Raw genomic sequence first — 19,841 nt, forward strand, 5'->3', positions numbered from 1 at the left:
ACTGCTCTACTTTGTAATATCTATTTGTTAACGCTCCTGATGGCTTGCCTGTCCAAATATAAGTCTTTGTGTTGTTTTCGTTCAAGGCTCTGACTCATTCTTAGCGCTCTGGTCGGCGAAAGCCGCAGATCAGACGGCCACCCCCTTCGAAAACTGTGCCCTGTAGATTCGGTGGGGTTGTTTGCTCGCTTGAGTCGACTCTTCACATCTAACAGCGTACCCTATTAAGGAAACGGTGACATGCGTAAAAGATGCTATGAGCCTATCGAACGATTAAATGCATATAGTGTGGACCACGACGGCGACGTGGTTCGAAACCGAAATGTTTTTATTCCCTTTCGGATGATAATGAGGGGCATGTATACAATCGGGGCCCGTCAGTCGCCAGCTAAGGCCACGTAATTAAAAACACAAATTCATGCCCTTATGGAAGAGAACAGAGTTTGCCGTAGCATGACACAAGTGCCGGGCATAAAAAAGGATATCATTTTTTTACAAGAACAATGCACACACTCTTCTTTTGTTGGTAATAAATTTGTCATAATCAATAGTAAGACCATACACAAAAATTACTCGATTCATCTGACACTCGATTTTGACACGGAGCTTGCAGCTCCAAAAAGTGCACTGTGGTTTTGCGTGACGGAAACTTCTACAATCACGGTAAATTAACTAAGGCAGGTGTGTGTGGCATGCAGCGTTGGTAAGTTTGCGAGAATAGCGTTTCCATTTCAGCTGTTTTTTTTTGTTGCCATGCAATCACAAGTAATTTGGTGCCATGAACGAGGTTTACGTTAGCTAACAAGGCTGTAGTAACGGTTGCGGCTACAAATGACCTTATGCACCAATCACGCTTGTCAGCTCGGTGACACAGAATATTAAGGTGTCAGAATACGGATGACTGAGTCGCCTAGTTTATTACTACTGTAAAAAAAGAAAGTGTTTTCTGACCCAGTGAAGGACTTTCCTGTATGACTAGCTGTGTTATGACAAATGACCATACTTGATGAGACAAGCCGTAACAAATTAGCTTTGGATGTAACACCAGGAGGGAAATAGGTGGAAGTATCTGCAAGTATAACTGAAACAGTGGGTGCCTGTCCGGCATGAATTCATTATTTGCTGACACGATTTTCTTCTGCAGATCCTGATACATGATCGAGTTGAATGACTTCATAGATCTTAAGGCAGGATAGGCTGTGCTGTACAAGGCAAGGCTGCATTCGGAAACCAAGTTGCCCCCTCCAGCAGAAGTGAGTATTGCCACGGCTTGCCACAGCCGTCCAGCTCGCAAAAGCTCCACTTTTTCTATGAAAGTGAGCCACCATGGTAGGGGAGAGGCAGTGTAAGGGTTTGCATCTTTAACTGTGTGCCCACTCACTTGAATAGATGCAAGCTGGCATCTGAAAGCAAGAAACAGCAGTTAACAAAGTCATGCAATACCAAAGTGTTTTTCAGTCAAAAACAAAAACTAATCTATCAACCTACAGAGACTTGCATTTTATCTTCACTGTCATTTAAAGTTGTGCTCGAGTATATTGTGCGGAAGTAATATCTTTTTTATTGCTGCAAAGCCACGACGGTTAATGTACTGGCACTTGGTTTTATGAAGCCTTTGCATTCCTAATTTAGGTACTGGAATTCGCAGGGAACCTGGCCTTACAATTTTATTACTGTACCGAATTATTAAGTTCATTTAACCATAGTGTCTGTTTTGAATTTTAATGTGGGGCATTTTTTTCTTTTTTGCTTTTTCAGGCAGATGTTCCTGTGACTCCCTGCCTGCATTCCGTGAACGGGGAAGTTAGCCACCACATCGATGGCCAGCGTGTCTTGACTGCATCATCTTTACTGGGAGGACTGTGTAGTCTGTTTGCATCGTTCTGGGTTTTCAACATTCAATATCCCAAGAAGGCACACAGAGCTCTAACGTTTGTGGAACATGGCTTTTTGGACCTTGCCTGCACCAAACCACGTGTGAAGGATTTAGAACTAATTAACTTTTATCGCATCAATATCGCTCACTAATATTTGTTTTCAATCCTGTAATCATTGGATAGTAGTCAAAAAGAATTCCGTATTATATTTCTGACTTCTTTTTTCTTTTTTTACTGAAAAGGGGATATTTGATGGGCCGTTCTGTATGCTCATAATACAGCTATCTTTCAGTGAATAATATTAACAAACTAATTTAACTTGAAACAATTATCTAAATAATATTGGCAACTGGTGCGAAATGAATCAACTAAAAATTATCCGAAAAACACGAATTTCATGGCTTTTTGTTCTCACTCTAAAGAAGCTGTCGCGATACCACCCATTCTGTTCTATATCATTGCAATTAACCCGTCAGACTCGGTCACTTTTCTTGGCGCATTTGTGTCTTTATCAAAACGCACTGGTATTTTCCGCAGCATATTTTTCGTTCTTTATATCACTCATTTATCCATAGCCATCTCACTGCAGTCTGTCTCCTACATCATTTATCTCTTGTGCCTTTATTATGTACAAAATGTTTGTTACCTTTCAATATCAAATCGTTGCACAGCTCTCGCTTATTTCACGACAAATTGAAAAATTGTTTTGTTGTTGTAAACCACTGCAACCATTTTTTCTTCACTTTGTGTACTTAGTACTGATGTGTACTGATAAGTTCTGATAAATACTGACGGGTTCTCGATCCTCTAGTATTATATAATGATTTCATTTACCACGCGGTTGTGTTTGTGCCTATCTGTTTTTCAAGTATTTCCAGTTCTTGTATTATTGTTTCTACAATTTGTTCAACTAGCAGACAGCTCTCGCTCATTTCACCACCTACTGAATTTTTTTTTGTTGTTGTAAACCACTGCAGCCATCTTTTTCACTGTGTACTGAGCGCTGATGCGTACTGATAAGTTCTGATAAGTACTGACGCGTTCTCGATCCTCTAGTATTCTATAATGATTTCACTTACCATGCGGTTGTGTTTGTGCCTATCTTTGTTTTTCGCGTATTTCCAGTTCTTGTAGTAATATTGTTTCTACGTTTTGTTCAACTAGCATCATATTGCTGTCTTCAATTCCTAACTGGCGTGTTATTTAGCAATGTACCATTTGTGATTTCTAATATGAGGTCGCCATAAGTATTTATTTCGGAACCTCCTTGTGTACACCATGTACCATGTAAACTTGTCTGCGATAGTTCGTTTGAAATAAACCTGAAATCGAGAAAAACCGTGTGAAATCAGTACTCCCGCAGGGAACTAGAAATTCTCCCTTGTGGCCTTGGAAACCTCCTTTCGGAAGGCCTACAAAACTCCCCAAGCTTTCGTCAAACTCCATTCAAAAGAAGTAAATGCTTCCCTTGAACCTCCTAAAAACGCCCCTAAACTAACATAAGTACTTCCAACGGGAGCCATAATAGGCTCCTATTCAACCGCCGAAAAATTCCATAAACATCACTTAAAAACGCCCTTCAGGAAGTAAATAATACTCCATTTTGACCTCCTTACATTCTCCCGAACATTTCTTAACACTCCCTAAATACCTCCTTTCTATAACCTAAAAACTCCCTGTTTTGAGGAGGTAAACAAAACCTCCCTGTTCCATGTAGTCAAAAAACTCCTACAAGGAGGACCACTAGAGGACAGGCGAAAAAGAACCTCTATGGAGTATATGGGAGGAAAAAAAGTTTAGAGTGTAGCTGTGGCTACCTGCGCGGCTCCAAAGAATTGCGTACAATAGGCTGAGTGTTAGGAGCGCGTCTAGCGCGTGGCAGTCACTAAAATTACAATAATTTTAGTGACCACCGCGCGTACAGCAGCAGACTGAAATGCTGTTCAGACAGGTTTTTTGCGTTTTGATTGAGGGCAGGATGGACGGAAATGGGACTTTTCGGTGCATACGCCCCACACTGTTAAGGGGTAACTACATGCGTCTAAGGCGATGAGCGACGCGAGAAACCTCTTTCAGTGTGTACGGCAAAGAGGTATTGTGGGCGACACAGACAAGCGAAAATTTTTGTGCACAGGCCTCTGACGGCGGCGACTGACGGCGGCGACGGCCTTCGCGGCTTATTCCCGGCCAGAAGCAGCCCACAAGCGAGCGGCAGCTACGACGACGAAGGGCATTGACAGGAATGTACTACTCTTTTTCGTTTGTCGCTGTCCCCCACACTGTTTGTTGTACCCATTGCATTATTTTTTTCGCGTCGGTTGTCGCCGTCGCTGCATGTGGTTACCCGTTTATTTTTCGAGAGTTCTGATCGTTCAATAGCGAGTTTATGGTTCTCATCAAATGTTGCGATCTGCAGCGTGCATGCAATGAAGTGTACTCGAGAATGAAGAAAACAGTAGCTATATGACCCATTAGCAACTTTTCCACGCTGGAATTGTGAACGTATAATGGGCCGTACGTTGCAGTCGGCTGAGGACAAAATCCAATGCAAATTCATCAGCGTTTATAACCTTACAAAACTAGTTATCTTTCCTTAAAGGAGCCATGAAGAGAAAATACAACTTCGTTTAATTTGAAAGGACTAGGATTCATTATCTCACTCAGCTCCATTAGAGCCACAAAAGATGTTTTTAACGAAAAAAAAGCAAGAAGTATTTAAAAACTTTCAAATTTCGCGCCACAGTGACGTGTTATGAGCAAGAATGACGTCATACGGGCCAACAATAAAACATAATTTTCACTGCGTTAACGGCACGTTAGCATTCAAGTGATGCGGTCAAATGGAACTAGAGACCCCATTACAGACGTCCAGTCATGTGTCGTCGCGACAGGTCAGTTAGGCGGCCGCCAATCGCACAAACAAGGTTCCGTGACGTCATAGAAAAGTTGCGGGAAATTGGCTAGGGGGTCGCGACTGCTTCACACGTTTTCTTTATTATTTCCGTTATTTGTTCGAAGATTGCGATGATATTGGTATCATTGTTATCGGGACTAAGCACTCTTTCTAATAACCCCAACTTGTATTTTGTCTTCATGGCTCCTGTAAATTTTGTGCAATGTTTTATACCGGGAACGATAGCGGGGTAAACAATGGAAGCTACGGACACGTAAGCACTAATGGGTTTGGGGCGCAGTGCCTAGGCAGACAGCTGTAGGGCGCGCTGTCTGACATGACATTGGCCAAGTGGCACAATGAGCGTGGCTGCATCCAAGGTAACCGCACATTCGCATCTAGACTGGTGACTGCGCCAAGCAGTATTGCATTTCAATACGGGTTCAGTGCGTGCTCTCGGCGCACAAACTAATCTATCACCCAATAAACTTCATTTAACTGTCAAACTCGTTAATTTTTTTTTCATTGTAGAACTTACCTTTGCTGTTCCGCTATTTCTGCTATGTAGGAACGACGGGAAGACGCTACTTGCCTGAAGATTCTTTTTTTTTTTTGAGAGAGAGAGAGAGACAGATCCCCGAGGCGTCAGCAGGAGTGGCTGTCGCATTCAAGACACTTCTCACATCCTTGGACATCGTGGATCCATGGGTTTCCATTGCTGCTGTGTGTGTTTTGGCTGTTCAGTGCGTAATACACTTCAAAGGCGAAGCGCACCTTCTTCTGTAGACGTTACTTCGGCTCAAGCACGGTGCCCTGGTCGGTACTGTTCTGAAGGCCGCCACCAACATTATGAAGCAGTCAGCTCGAACGTGTTTGTTTTTAATACCAAGTTATGCCTTTTTAAAATCTTACTAGCGCATCCTCATTTGAGAACCACCCGCCTAAAAAACCCAGTGGGAGTGTTTCCTGCGGTTTCCTGTTGTCCCACCAACATATATCTCTTGCAGAGTTCCCCTGTCAGTGGCTTTGTACCTTTATGTTGATTGCAGCTTGTAATGCGTTAATAGTAATGCACGCTGAATTGTTTTAGTCCCAGATTTTTGTTTCGCAAAATTTATTTGTAGATGTTTTTAATATGTCCTAAATAAGAGCTGGCTTTCCAGTCCATGTGAAGCACTCACTGATGTACTAAGGCCATTTTGTTTTATGTTAATACTGTTAACTATTCTCCCACTGCTGTATTTCTACTGAAGCTTTTCGTGCTAATGCCAGTACCTTTTTATTTGTGGATGTGAATGTCATTTATTATTGTCTTAATTTAATGTGTGTATTTCAGTGTTTTCAATTGCTTTGCTGCATTTTTATTTGTGAATTTTTCTTGTATGTAACCTAAATAGGCGCTACATCTCCTTTGTGCATGTGGAGTAGGAACCGTTTTTATGCTGTGATATTTTAATTCCAAATAAATTGCTTTTTGTGTGAAATTGCAGAATTAACCGATTGGTGTAGTATTTTTCTGAAAAATAAAGTCTGACCTTGTTTTTTCTTCTTTTCCATGTTTCAAAATAGCTTGTCCTGATTTGTTTGCTTGTAACTGCCTATAGTACCATCGTGGGGATGGGGGGAGGGGGGGGGGCTAGTAGCAGGCGAAGCGAAAACACGCTGTCTCGCGGGGAATAGCATAACGCTCTTGAGGCGTAACGAGATGCTTTCCAAGAGAGAGTAGTAGTACCCGTCTGCAGTATCCCGGAACGCCGAAACCAATAGAGCTTATTCACGCCTAAAGGGAGTGACGGAACGCTGCCTTGGAGATGGCATAGCAATTCCCACACAGGGTTCAAGTACTCCGCTTCGAAAGCAGCAAGTAAATCCCACGAGGAGTGTTTCGCCTCTCGTTAGGCCGCTACGCGCTACTCCTCGGAAGAGTAGCCCAATGCTTCCAAAGGGAGTGAAATATGGGACAAAAGTTTTTACTCCTAGACAGAGTGCCCAGCACTCCTCGTCTTCTTATAGTGTATACGAACGTCATTTCTGACAACTCACACGGTCGATTAGGGGTTAAACAACGTAAACATATGTACCAAGCTAGACTCACGGAAACGCCTGAAAACCTGGTCTAGTCTCGAGGCATAAAATAGCGTCAAAACTGCATGCCTCTGCAGGCAGCTGGCAAAAATCACGAAGTTACACCACAACGCCATTTGGCACTGAATTCAGTCTCATAACATCTCTACAGGGATGGCGGTCCCATCCTCCTGAACAAAGCGCGGTAGTTGCTAATCTAGCCAGGACGAAAGCCACCGACTTCCATGGCAGGCGCACAGCACAATCTTTCCTTAGTGTTTGCTGCGAGACATACCAGTCACGACTACTGCGCCTGGCATCACGAGGAACGAGAGTATATTGTCTCCCGCCCTAAAATTCTTGGCTCTGGACTACATTTCACAGATATACAAAGACCACACTCATGTGTACACTGATGGGAATGTGTCATCCACATCATCCCCTATCAGGGTGTGGATACCGTCATCACGCACGACCATCAGTGCCATGCTCATTCACAAAACGCCAACTACGGCTACAGAACTTGCAGCTCTGAGGTTGGCTTTCACTCACATCATCAAGCAGCCCGCACCAGAGTGGGCTGTCTTCGCAGTCTCCAGAGCTGCACTTGAATATCTAGCATCATTTCCAAAAAACTAGCTTGTGTCTGACATACACGTCTTACATCTCCAAGCTATACAAGCGCACCATCAAATAGCAGTCCAGTGGATTCCGACCAATTGTGGGATAACTGGCAATGTGAAGACGGGCATTGCTGCATCCATTGCGGATAACCTTCGTGCATCGGTAGAAATACCCATACCATTCTGACGGAAATATGCATCTGTCCTTGCATGCTGCGTGGCATGGGACATTCAGCGAGCAACCTGGGATGACTTATCTAGTTATTTCGCGCCGCTGATTTCCTTTAATCCAAACTGCAAATTCAAAATGCCACCAGGACTCTCCAAGCGGGCGGAAGCAATTCTACATCACATGCGGTTGAATGTTGCATGCACGTTCAACTTCCTCTCCAAGATGAAACAATCTACGTCACCACTCGCCCACACTGCGATGTGCGAGAAACACTCCAGCACCTGCTCAGTGAATGGGCTCGATTTAGTGCGCAAAGATTGTCCCTCGCAGTGTATTTTGGACTGCAGCTTGCGTAGACTTTCAACAAAAAGTCGTTTTAGGACCGTGGACATGTCTCAAACGTGCTTTACGGGCTAAAAAGCTCTCACAGAGCAGCTGCAACACACAGGTCTAGAAAATCTCTGTAAAAGTAACTCAGCGTCTCTGTGCGCATCAAATTCTTCACCATAATCGGCATCATCTTCCTCACGTCAAAACTGACGTTGCAAGTTAGGCATTTTAGCGCAACGTCGCCAGACTTCATTAAAGATCGTTCTCTCTCTCTCCCAAAACGTAAGCTGCCACAAACGGAATAATGTTTTGTTGTCCTAGGCTGATTTCATGATTTCATGGCCTACGGAAAACTGAACATTCTGCATGCAGCCGTTTTTGTTCAAGCCGTGTTTTATTACGTGCCGTAGAATCCAAAATCTGGTGAAAAACATTCAAGTAGGGGGAAAATAGACATGTAACGAACACAATGAAACACATTTTCGGCGGGAAACAACAGGAACTGCGGCTTTACAGAGGAATAAAAAGGCGACTATGAGGGCGTAATCAGAGATTTACGGCAGCCACCAAACGAGTTGTACGACGTGTAATATGTAATAATATCACAATAAAATCCGAATATCATATTAGTATAATATCATGATATCATAATATCAGAATATCATAACCAATGTAATAATATCAGAAAGCGTTAGCGGCCATTTCCGAATGCCCCACGTCATTTTCATCATCACAAGTTTAATTTTGCGTGTTTTCCCAAAGACCCGGAAAGGTGGGAGGAAATATCCAGCTTAGACCTGAACGCTCACAAGAGCTGGTCGAAAGGGCAAGTGTGACATCAAGATGCGAGGGACTCCCGGATTAGGATTACCAAATGTAAATACAAATATACAATGTTTCCTGATAATACATTTGCTGCAAAGGCATGCTTCGATTGTGTGATTATGTCCTCACATCACTGCCTGAGCTGTGGGAGAACCTGATGACCAGCGCCTGCTTGGATGCTCAGCAATTCCTGGTGTTCAGTTCCGAGACACCACGGTCGTCCTATGTCTCCTTGAATTAGGGCCCACTCCCACATCAGTAGGTCCAAAATAGTTTTTCCTCCTCGTCCTCGTATTCCTCCTCCCCCTTCTTCAAGCATCCTTCCTCTTTTCACATCATCTTCTTTACTTTGACACAATTTTTGAGAGCGTTCGCCTATCGGTTTTGTTGGAACCGCGTCTGCGCATATTGCGCAAACACTTTATTACTTGCTAACGGCAGCTTTCATAATTAGCACAATGCTTTGCTCACGTAGTTCTCCGCACACCTTTCTAACACACGTTTCTAAGCCAATGGCAACAGTGCGCTTACTTGGGCCACTTGGGTGCGTGCGCTTATCTCGCTTTCCACACGCCCAATCTGGACTCCTACCCAAATTATAATTCACTAAATTTTCTTTCCAACTCAATTGCCACATTGCCCATACGAGCGTCCTTGAGAGTTTTTTTCTTCTTTTTCTCTCAAGTGTTGTTGATACTTAGGACGGGTGGCTATTTTATGTGATCTCAATTGGGAATTTTGTTTTCGCCGTCCCGTTGGCCATTTTGAATGTCATCTCTTGGCCATGGCGACACCAAATTTCCGACCTACCCAGTTAACTAATTATTTCGCATTAAAACAGAAAACGCGAGAGATAGAATAATTTACCCATGGTATTTTCTGGGCTTCTGCGTTTCCAGCTACTGGGGAACGACACCGATATCATCAGGAGAGCTCCTTCATTGCGGCCCTCTGAATAATGTGAATGGTGAAGACATCTAGAAAGGTCGCGCATCTCTGATTTTCTGAAGCGTGGCGACCTCAGGTAAAGGTCAATAACTTCTGATCAACATGTTTTGTGCCTTTAGATCAGCATGGTGAAGCTGTACATTTTTTTTGCCAGGCTGCAAATGCAAAATTGAAGCATATTTTGTGTCCACCCGGAGAGAAAAACAGCGAATTACAGATACCCAGTTATGAAACACACACATGTCGCTAATTGGGTAAGAACTATTACACGCTCTGCATTTCACGCGTCCGAAACCCGGAAATTTTTTCAAGAGGCGATAAAACCGCTTGGTTGTGTAGTCTTTTCAACGTCTCTCGTCAACAATTTTGCCATATACATGTGTCAAAAGAATCACTTGCCTGTTTAGAAGGCATCCACATGTACGCAATTGAGAAAATAAACAGCGTCGCCTTATACCCTCTTATTCAAAACACAAGTATTGCGGATTTACGAACAATAAGGAAGGGTAAAGGCACCATACTAGAAATGCCAAACTCATCCAAACGTTCCGACTCCTGCTGCACTACGCTCTGGGGCAGCGCCGTACGATCCGAGGATGACGCCGTACGCCGTACTTTCCAGGGGACGACGCATGACGGCGCTACTAATGTCGTGGCCGGCACCTAGGCGTGTTCGCATCGCCAAGCAAACGCTTTTAGCGGGTAAGAACTACTCGCCAAATTGCTGTGTTTGTCATAAGAAGGCCAAAATTAATCAGTAGGAACTAGTACTTGCGACCAGCTCTCATTTCCAAGTCGGAGGCCCCAACGCATTTACTAGGTCCACTCTAGTTAGCTGGAGCTTTTGACTTGTAGTCCATGTAATATCCTTGTGCTGTCGTTATGCTGGCGCGATTTCTCCAATAAAGCACACATGGTACTGTCCACATAGCAACTTACGTGCAACTTCCATAGTTCCTCCTGTGACAGTTCGTGTTCGCCGAAAAGTCTTCGGCAGGTGGTTGGCCTCAATAAACGGTGCAATAAACTAGTACTGTGTCATCCGGCAGCACCATAAATACCGGGAACCGGCGCTAAAAGAGACTATCGCTGGTTCTAATCCTGTATAGGGCCAGTGCATGATTGTGCACGTGTGTGCATTAAACTTCTAAGGATCGGCGACGGAACACCGGTTTGTGCCCCTTCCGAAAAATGGTCCAGCGCGCCACATGGCGACGGCGTCACCGGGCCCGCCATGGGAATTTTGAGAATCGGCGGAGAAGTGAGTGCGTCGAGAAGCGCCAATGACTTACCTTGCAGAGGGCATCTTGGTACCGTCTTGTAGACGCCACTAGAACCCCCATAAGAATAACTCCTGTGACAGCCTAAGTGGCTCATTATGCCCCCGCCGGACACGAGGGGACAGCGGTCACTGACGGCGTGGGAGGAGGAGTGGAAGAAAACAACGAAAGGTATTTTAAAAGATGAGGCCGACCGGAGGGCGGGGGCAGTCGGATCGAGGGGCAGTCAGATCGAGGGACAGCGATCCGGAGAGCGGACGAGAAAAGTCGCAAGATGCGTTAGGCCGGAGACAGGGGGGCTTCGGGCCCCGGAATCTAGCCATCACTCGGGTGCGACGTCTGAAGGGAGAGCGGTCGGGGGAGCGGACAAAACGAGACGCAAGAAACGGTAGGCAGAAGGCAGGTGAGCTCAGGACTGGAGTCTAGCCATCGCTCGAGGGCGACGTCTGACCACCCGTCTCCATACTCAGCCAACGGACGTCCAGCCATCGTACGAGACCGAGTCAGAGCAGCCTCATCGCTGCGGGCTCTTCGTTCGAGCCCGAGCTATCCGCGGCGTGACCGCGGCGGACGTCAGGCCTTTCCTACAAACCCGTGCCGCATCACGCCGAAGCAGCACAACGACGCCGAGCCATAAGCAAGATCGAGCCAGTTGATCCTAATAAATATTATGTAAAATCTTCTATGTTTCTGTGCCTCCATCTCCTCATGCCCAGTGTGGACCCGGGGTCACGTTAAGAATCCCGACCATCACACTCCCTTCTGATGCTTCTAAGGTCCATGGTACTCCCTCGATGAAATTCACGCTGACGGTTGAAGAGTCATGTACAAATATTACAGTGGCGTAAGATGTAGAAGAGATTATATTGTCTGCTATTGAGCCGGCGCTAAGTTTTTCAGTACTCCCAGCTTTCGGAAGCCTGTTGATGCCTTGTCCCAACGATTACGGGCCATCCGACACCGCGTACAGAGGAAATAGAGAAGGCCCAAGCCGCAAGAGATCTATCAGAATGCTGTCAAACCCATCGGAAAATACGACGTCACTTAGAAAAGCAGGGATGAGAACATTGGCGGCAGTTTTTCTCATAATTAAGCCCCCTTCATGAATCAGGCAAGTGGTCTTCAACATCACCCCCAAATAATTTTATTCATTTTGGGGCTTCGACTCTCCGTCTAAGCCAAGGTGACGTAGACGTAGCCGAAGAAAACTGTAAAATGCTTTTTGACGCATCCCACCGCGTGCTCACCAGTGAAGGGAGCCACACGTCAAAGACCACACTGCAGAGGACTGTCCAAACGTCCCTTTTACGATGCAAGAGCTTCATTCCGCTTTTAAATGCAGAGCATTTTAGTAACTCACGATGTGGCCCGCGTTGGCGTCCGTAGTCCGCATCACTACGTAGTCCGCACCCTACACTATATCAAGAAATAATACCTTCCGGCGCCAGGTTTCGATCCCACGACTCTGCGGGCGGAACGCAAGGTACACGGCACTTTACCGACTGCTCCACGGAGCCGACACAGAATGGAAGGTTACGCACGCGCCTTATATCCTTGACTCATTTTTTATCCTCCCGCTGTGTATCTACTCACGCGTCTGATGGTGGCCGGTACTGCGTATTGCGAAGCATTGGTAGCGAAGGCCGAAAACCGTCCTATCATGTTTCAATGCAGCATGTAGTTCAAAACTGCTAAGAATGCAGTCGAGTAGTCGCCCTACTGAAGAACGGAAAATTCCCCTGGAAGCTCTCCTCATACAGACCTGTCTGTCAAGCTGCATTGGAAAGATGAAGAGAATGGGGCTGGCCCGATTGTAATGGTTAAAAGTTGGTATTCCGAGCCCTGGGATCTAGGATGCCGCGGTACGCAACGGTACGACGCAGGTACACTAATACCGAGTTTGCTTCAAGGAGGTCGGAGGCACTGCCGCTACAATGATGCATGCTGGAGTTCAGCGGCCAAACTTATTATCAGAAGCCGGATAATATTTGAGGGAAAAATATCTACGATGTGTTCATATGTGATAAACTTCAGTTTTAAATCAAGCGTTACACTGCATATTTTTTGAACGCAATCCACAGGAATGCTCTTAAAATATCAAGTTCAGTTTTTTCACACACAGCGACCAAAGGAAAAGTTTTAGCCCTTCTCTTTCTGCCTTTGCCTTTCCAATCAAGGTAAGACAGAGATATCTTCCCAAAAGAACAATTATTCGCTCATCTTCCGAAAGCTTATGTGTTAAAGGCGACACGGAAGCAAAACACAACTTGAGTTTATATAAAAAGCCCGCGTTATCCTCATAACAATCATGCTAAGTTTTCGCAAATTTTCAATATATGACCGAAACGTTAAAGAAAACATTAGCAGCTGTAGCGACTGTCTTGCCACTTCCTGGAAATTTCTTTATGAAGTCTAAAAAATTAGTTGATGCGGCTGGCGGCCTCTGGCCTAAGCAACAGCCAAAAACCATGACTGGACGGTTGTAGCAAGGCCTCAAGTTTCGTGTGATCCTACCCGTGGAATTCTACCGTGAGTGACGCACCAAAGGGAAAGAGAACTAACGTATACTTTGAAGAAAACGGAAGATATTGGAACGGTTCATTCGAGCAGGGGTGTATTATAAACAAAGCTTTAGTGCTGGCTCTCACGGCGTCACCAAAGCCCGTAACGCGTCACGGTAGCACAAAATGGGATTTTTTCAACATTTCTTTTTTTTTATTAAAAACCCCTTTCCTGGTACATTTCCACCGATTGATCTATCAATTATTGTTCTTTGAAAGTAAGTAATTTTGTATTTTGCGTTCATGCACCCTTTAACTCGGAAAACTGGATGAAGTTGCAATGCTTACTGTACCAAGAATGTCCACTAAACACAGTATCCGCAATATACGCACGGAACAAGGTTGACGAAGTAAAAGGTGAGAAATGTTTCTAGTGATGTTGCACCCAGTAGCCAATTCACAGGAATTTGTTAGTGCTACAGGGGCCGAACTTTATTGTGCCGGTGCACAAACATCTGTGTGTACGGAAAGGTAAGACCGAAACATACATCCGAAACTTCCTGTCCAATCTTTACAAACGCAATGCTCAAGTGTACTGTAAAAACATAGTTCTCGTACCACTTCATTTCTGCGAAGCTCTTCTGCGTACACAGTGACAGCAAGTAGCTTCCAATTTTAACCGCAGAGCTGCTGATGGAGCGCTTTGTCCGTCCGTTGCATTAAAAAAACTTCGAAGCCTCAAGAAAATAAGGCGGTTAGGGAGGTCCCCTCAATCGAACCCGGGACCTTTATGCCGTAAAACCCCAACCTAACCACTAGGCCACCCCAAAAGCCGGATGGCTGCTGGGTTAGCTGCGGCGGGGAACAATAAGATGCGCAGCCAATTGGAAAGAAAAAAACGCTTCCCGTGGTCGGAATGGAACGTGGGTCCCCCGCATTATGAAACCGGCGTCTACGCGTTTGAGTTCCCGCATTCCGTGCTCACAGCATTTCGTTTCGGTTTAATGCCAGCGCGGGCGTCGGGATTAAACTGGGCCCCGGGTTCTAGCGCCTGCCAACGTGGTCCATGCTTGGAGAGATGTGAAAGCCCGCGGACGAAACGATCAGGTGTGACGTGCACCAGCCGGGTCCTCGACGAAAGGGTGAGGGTCCGCCAGCTCGGCTGTTTAATCTACCTTGCACCACTAGTGTAAGCTGCGAATTTTTTTTTATTCTTGCAGTGCATGTCTTCATCAGATTTAGAAACGCCACAAGATTATGTTTGCAGGGACCTCGCTTATGCGCCCGTAAATCTGAAATGGTATCAGCAAGAGAGTGTGCGATATGTACATTCAGGATGTTCTCGCTCAAGTTTCATGAAGGGCCCATTGGTTGATTAGGCCACCCAGAGGCAAGATTTCTTATCCGCGCTCAGTCTTTCCCGTCACAATCATCCGTAGGTCTCGAGGCTTCCACTTGCCGATTCCAAACGCCAACAGCCGTGGGGCTATTTCTTTTTGTTGAATTGTCACTCACCTGGTGTTGCTAGTTCCGCTCTTTTTCCACGCACTGAACGTCCCGAATGGTCTTCCTGGTTCACCCGCGTCCGCGCAGAAACGTTCTCATCGCCTTCGCCTGTTTGTACCGAGGCTCTTATCAAGAGGCCCGCTTTGCTGCTGTAGGATGGTCTCTCCTCGCGTGGCGAACGCTATTTGCCTGTCCGTCCTTACTCATGCACAACGCGGGGCATTGAACTGCCAGTCGCTATTCCTCTTGACATAAACAGGTCCCCGCACCCTTTCGGCGCGTTTCATGCGATGGCGGGCTGCGCAGTAAAACTTGTGATAAAGTGTTTTCCTGTAGTTGGAACGTTTTCTGTATCTCAAAAAACGATTGTCTGCGGTCAGCTCTAAAGAGTTGTCTTGCAATATTTTCGCGGAAGCGTCGGCAGCCTTATCAGCGCGCAAAGCGGCGAAATAAGCGAGAGTCAGCACGTGCGTAGGATTATCAGTACTCGAGCGTTCCCGTCAAGGCTATTTATCCATGCATAACACATGCCCTTCCGTTGTTACGGATCCCGCTTAATTTGTTCCTGCCCGGATGGTGATACAATACGCGCGAAGGCGTGTATGCGGCATTGATAGCGTTTCATCCGCTTCATGTTGGATGTTACGTCGCGCTTGCATCACGTCACAGCGCAGACGCGCACTACCAGCAAAGAAGTTTTCTATTCTACTTTCTTCCTTCCCTGACCCGCGGCATATCTGCTTTACGACAAAGAATTGAGTTAGCAGTAAACAAGGCACATGCGCGGTCACTGTGGCCGTTCGAAGATGAACACAGCCGTATGATTATAGCGGAAGGGTATGTGGCGTGCTTAGAGGAGCAGCCTACGGGGATAATTTTGCGACAATTTTTGCTTATTCTTCCGCTTTTCTCCGCGATAAGGCACTGGTCCGGCCGCCGGTCGTCGCTCCCACGATAACATCTAAAAGTAGCCGGCATGCACACGCTTCAAATATGCTTCAAATGCTCTTTTTCTGGAAGAATACCGCGTATGTTTTGCAATAAAACTCTGTCCTACACCGTCCGCAATCTATGCAGATTGTTCGCAGCTACTGCGTTCTCGTGTTTTCTTCATAATTTGTTGCACGCAGATGGAAGTATAATCTCAAGGGTACCGCCGACCCGCCGCGGTGGCTCAGTGGCTAAGGCGTTGCGCTACTGAGCACGAGGTCGCGGGTTCGATTCCCGGCCGCGGTGGCCGCTTTTCTGATGGAGGCGAAAAGCAAAAAACGCCCGTGTGTTCGAGATTTCGGCGCACGTTAAAGATACCCAGGTGGTCAAAATTAATCCGGAGCCCTCCACTACGGCGCGCCTCATCGCCTGCGTTGCGTCGGCGCGTTAAATCCCCACAATCAATCAATCAAGGGTACCGCCGGCTTGCAATCATACTGATCCGGTCTTCTGCCCATGTTAAGCATCCAACGAGCGGTTTATTGACTTTGAATCGTCAAAATCAATGAAGTAAAGAACAAGATGTGACAAGAAGGGATACACATTTAATTGCAGACCATCAATCAAATGTATTATCGCAAGAAAATATGCTCACGTTTTCTACAAAGTCTGCCATAAAAGGACTCCTCGATTACTCATTCAAACCTGGCATCGCATTCGCACTCTGATTGCGCCCTCTTCGTCCAAAAAAAAATTGCGGCGTTTGACATCTACCACATGACAAGAACGTGAGCCCCCCGTCCGTTAGCAATTTTAGATAAGCCGGTAAAATTGTTAGAAAATGCAACTAGCTTGATTCTGGTTAGTTTTGTTTCTTTGATGAGCGTACCTGCTTGCGAAACCACTGTTCAAGCAAGTACTCCACGCGGCAGATTACAATATTCCGGCCAATAAAACACTCAGACCGGGACGATCCCTGACAAACGTTAGGGACCACAGAATGATTGACTCAAACATATTTACGTCAAAATGGCTGGCAAAAAACGTACGTTGCCGTGACTTTTTCAGACACTCCTTAAAGGAGCCATGAACACAAAACACAAGTTTGGTTCATTAGAGCGGCTGCTTTGTCCTGATAAAACGGATACCGATTTCATCGCAAACTTCCAAAAAATAACGGACATATTAAAGAAAACGTGTGGAGTTGCGGCGACTCGCTAGCCCGTTCCCAGAAACTTCTCTAGGACGTCACAGAATCTTGTTTGGGCGATTGACGGCGGCCGAACTAATCAATCGCCAGGACACATGACTGGGCGGTTGTAGTGGGGCCGCTAGTTTCGTGTGATCGAATCAGTCGAATGCTAACGTTCACCTAACCCACTGAAAATTATGTTTTAGTGCAGGCCCATATGACGTCACTCGTGCCGATAACACGTCACTGTGGCGCGACATTTCAAAGTTCTTAAGTATTTCTTGCGTTTTTATCGGTTAAAAAACTTCTTTCGTGGCAGTAATGGAGCTGAGTGAGGTACTGAAGCCTAACTTTAAGTTAAACAAAGTTTTATTTTCTCTTCATGGACCCTTTAAGTGTACTGGGGTCGTGTACACCCGCCGCGGTTGTCCAGTCACTGAGGCGTTGTGCTGCTGAGCCTAGTGTCACTAGATAAGGTTACAGAGAATCGGCACTCTTCTCCTATTGTTCCGTACCGCCGCCCTGATCATTGGTCAGTTCGCATCACGTGACATTTGTTTGCACTGCGATGGTTCATGGGCACCGCCATTTTGTTGCTTATGCGTTTTCTGTCGGTCAACTGTGGTAGTCTCAGCTTGTGCTCCCTGCTCTGCGGCTGCGCGCGACTGCGACGTACCGAACGCGAATCAAAGATAACGCGCTTCGCAGCATTTTAGCTGCAGAAGTGTGCCCGAAGATGCCGTGTTGCTGCGTCTTCGGCAGGGTTGTTCTCAAGCGACCTCATCAACGTGAGCGCTGAGGCCGCTGAAGCGGCAATCTGGCAACACAGGTAAACACCAAAATGGCTGCCTTTGCTCACTTGCACTCCTCAGTGACGGTACTCTGTAGCTTATCTAGTGACACTAGCTGAGCCCAAGGGCGAGAGTTCTATGCCGTCCGTGGTGGTTGCTTTTTGCATGAAGGCGAAAAGCGAAAACGCCCATTTGTGGTACTTTCAACACACGCGAGACATGCCCAGGTTGACAAAATTAATCTCGAGGCCTCCGTTGCGGCAGCCTTATAGCCCAGGTGTAGGTTTACCGCAATAAAAGCCCATATTCTGATTCAATTAAATGGGGTTATGTACGGAAAGAATACGTGTACTTCTCGCGTAGGCACTTTGTTTGGTAGGCAGACACCGAACAAGAGGACGTAGGCGTCTCCTTGTTTGGTGTCTGGACGGTGTGCTAGCAAGTGAGGGTTGCGAAACTGACTAGTCTCAATGTTAAGACCGCCAATGGCGGACACGGCCCCGCTAGCCACTCTGTGGTCTATACTTTTGGACACCCAATGCCACTGTACCCTAAACTTCAATCGGTTCAGCAGTTTACGTTTCGAAAAAGCACAGAAGAGGCACCTCCTTATCAGTAAAAAAATTGGTTAACAGCTAGACAATGCATTCCCAGTGATTTCATATGGAGTACAGCAAATGGAAAGTATTCGAGTTATCGAAAATAACCTTGTGAACCTTGGTGACAGTGGTAAGCAGATGAAAATGGTAATAGTCTGACTCGTCGTGCAATGCAATGCATGGCCGGCGGCTGGCTCCTCGCGTAATGGTGACATCTCGTGCGTTTTTAAGTTGGTGGGGTCTTCTGCTGAGAAATCAGTGGGAAGGTTTCGCTACAGCGGCTGTCTCGCGTTCACGCTCTTTGCTTGTTTTTTTTTTTGTATTTGTCTTCTTTCTCTCCGGTGGCGCGCCAGCGACTATGCCCTATTCATTCTCTACGATGTCACCTCGTTTCCCGTAAACCACCCCGGCCAACGAAAGGTTAAGAGCCTCGCGGTAAAAAAAACCTGAACCGTCATGTTGTTAGCTGCAATAAGCGAATAAATCATCAAAGACACGCTGTACTGTATATCACTATACCGCGTGCTATTTTTCGGCATATACAGTCGAACACGGATATATCGAACTCCAAAGGGATCGCGAAATAGTTCGATATATGAAAAATTCGATATATAAAATATGGGCTGTGAGACCTCACCTGTGGCGGACGACCACGTACTGATCTGCGCATTCAAGAATGACAACTATTTCCGCACTAACGACGCAACAGAATGCTTTATTTGCGTGAAAAGAAATAGCTGATCTTGGCCTGCTTCTTCGTCCTGTACATGGAATTAAAGACGCTGGTCTCGATCTTCTCGAGGCTATCCAGGTGTGACAGCCCAGTTCCTCCCATGTCGCCGCAACTACGTAGAATCAAGCTGAACGCAGCCGTCAGTTCACCGGCGGAGTACCATCGTGTAGCCGCCTCCTCGTCCGGACGATCTTCGCCACTCGAGCTATCAGCCTGGGTTCCTGCAACCGCAGCTACGATATCCTCGTCACCGACTCTCGCAACAGCCTAAACATTGCTGTCAGCGTTCACGAAGTCGTCGGCAGACAGTCTAGCTGGAACAGCAGCCGGGAAAAGGGACGACAGCTCGCGAAACGTGTCGTCCACGCCTTGTTCGTCGTTGTCGCCGTCTTCGCAAGCTTCCGAAAGTTCGGCCGTCACGAAGCCTGCCTTCCGGAAGCAGTCCACTCTCTGCTTTACGCTGTTCCAGGCCCCCGTCAGCATGTGTATGGCCCCCAGCTGGTCAACTTTAAGCTCGGTGCCCACGCGGAGGTTTATCAAAAGCCTATCGAGGAATCACCTCCTGTACCCAACCTTG

At 46.3% G+C, this 19,841-nt stretch overlaps 1 protein-coding gene across 1 annotated transcript in view; it reads right to left on the reverse strand.

The window, feature by feature from the left end:
• The window catches only part of LOC144146993 (monocarboxylate transporter 11-like), a 50,708-nt gene extending 35,411 nt beyond the window's left edge, over positions 1-15,297 (reverse strand). Inside the window, exon 1 of the mRNA XM_077678990.1 lies at positions 15,029-15,297. The gene's annotated coding sequence lies outside the window, so the exon portion shown is untranslated. The remainder of the gene's footprint in view (positions 1-15,028) is intronic.
• Positions 15,298-19,841: the final 4,544 nt, after the last annotated feature.

Source organism: Haemaphysalis longicornis, unplaced genomic scaffold (genome assembly GCF_048455015.1).
Source record: "Haemaphysalis longicornis isolate Haplotype H1 unplaced genomic scaffold, Haemaphysalis longicornis Haplotype H1 scaffold_7, whole genome shotgun sequence".
NCBI lineage: Eukaryota > Metazoa > Arthropoda > Arachnida > Ixodida > Ixodidae > Haemaphysalis > Haemaphysalis longicornis.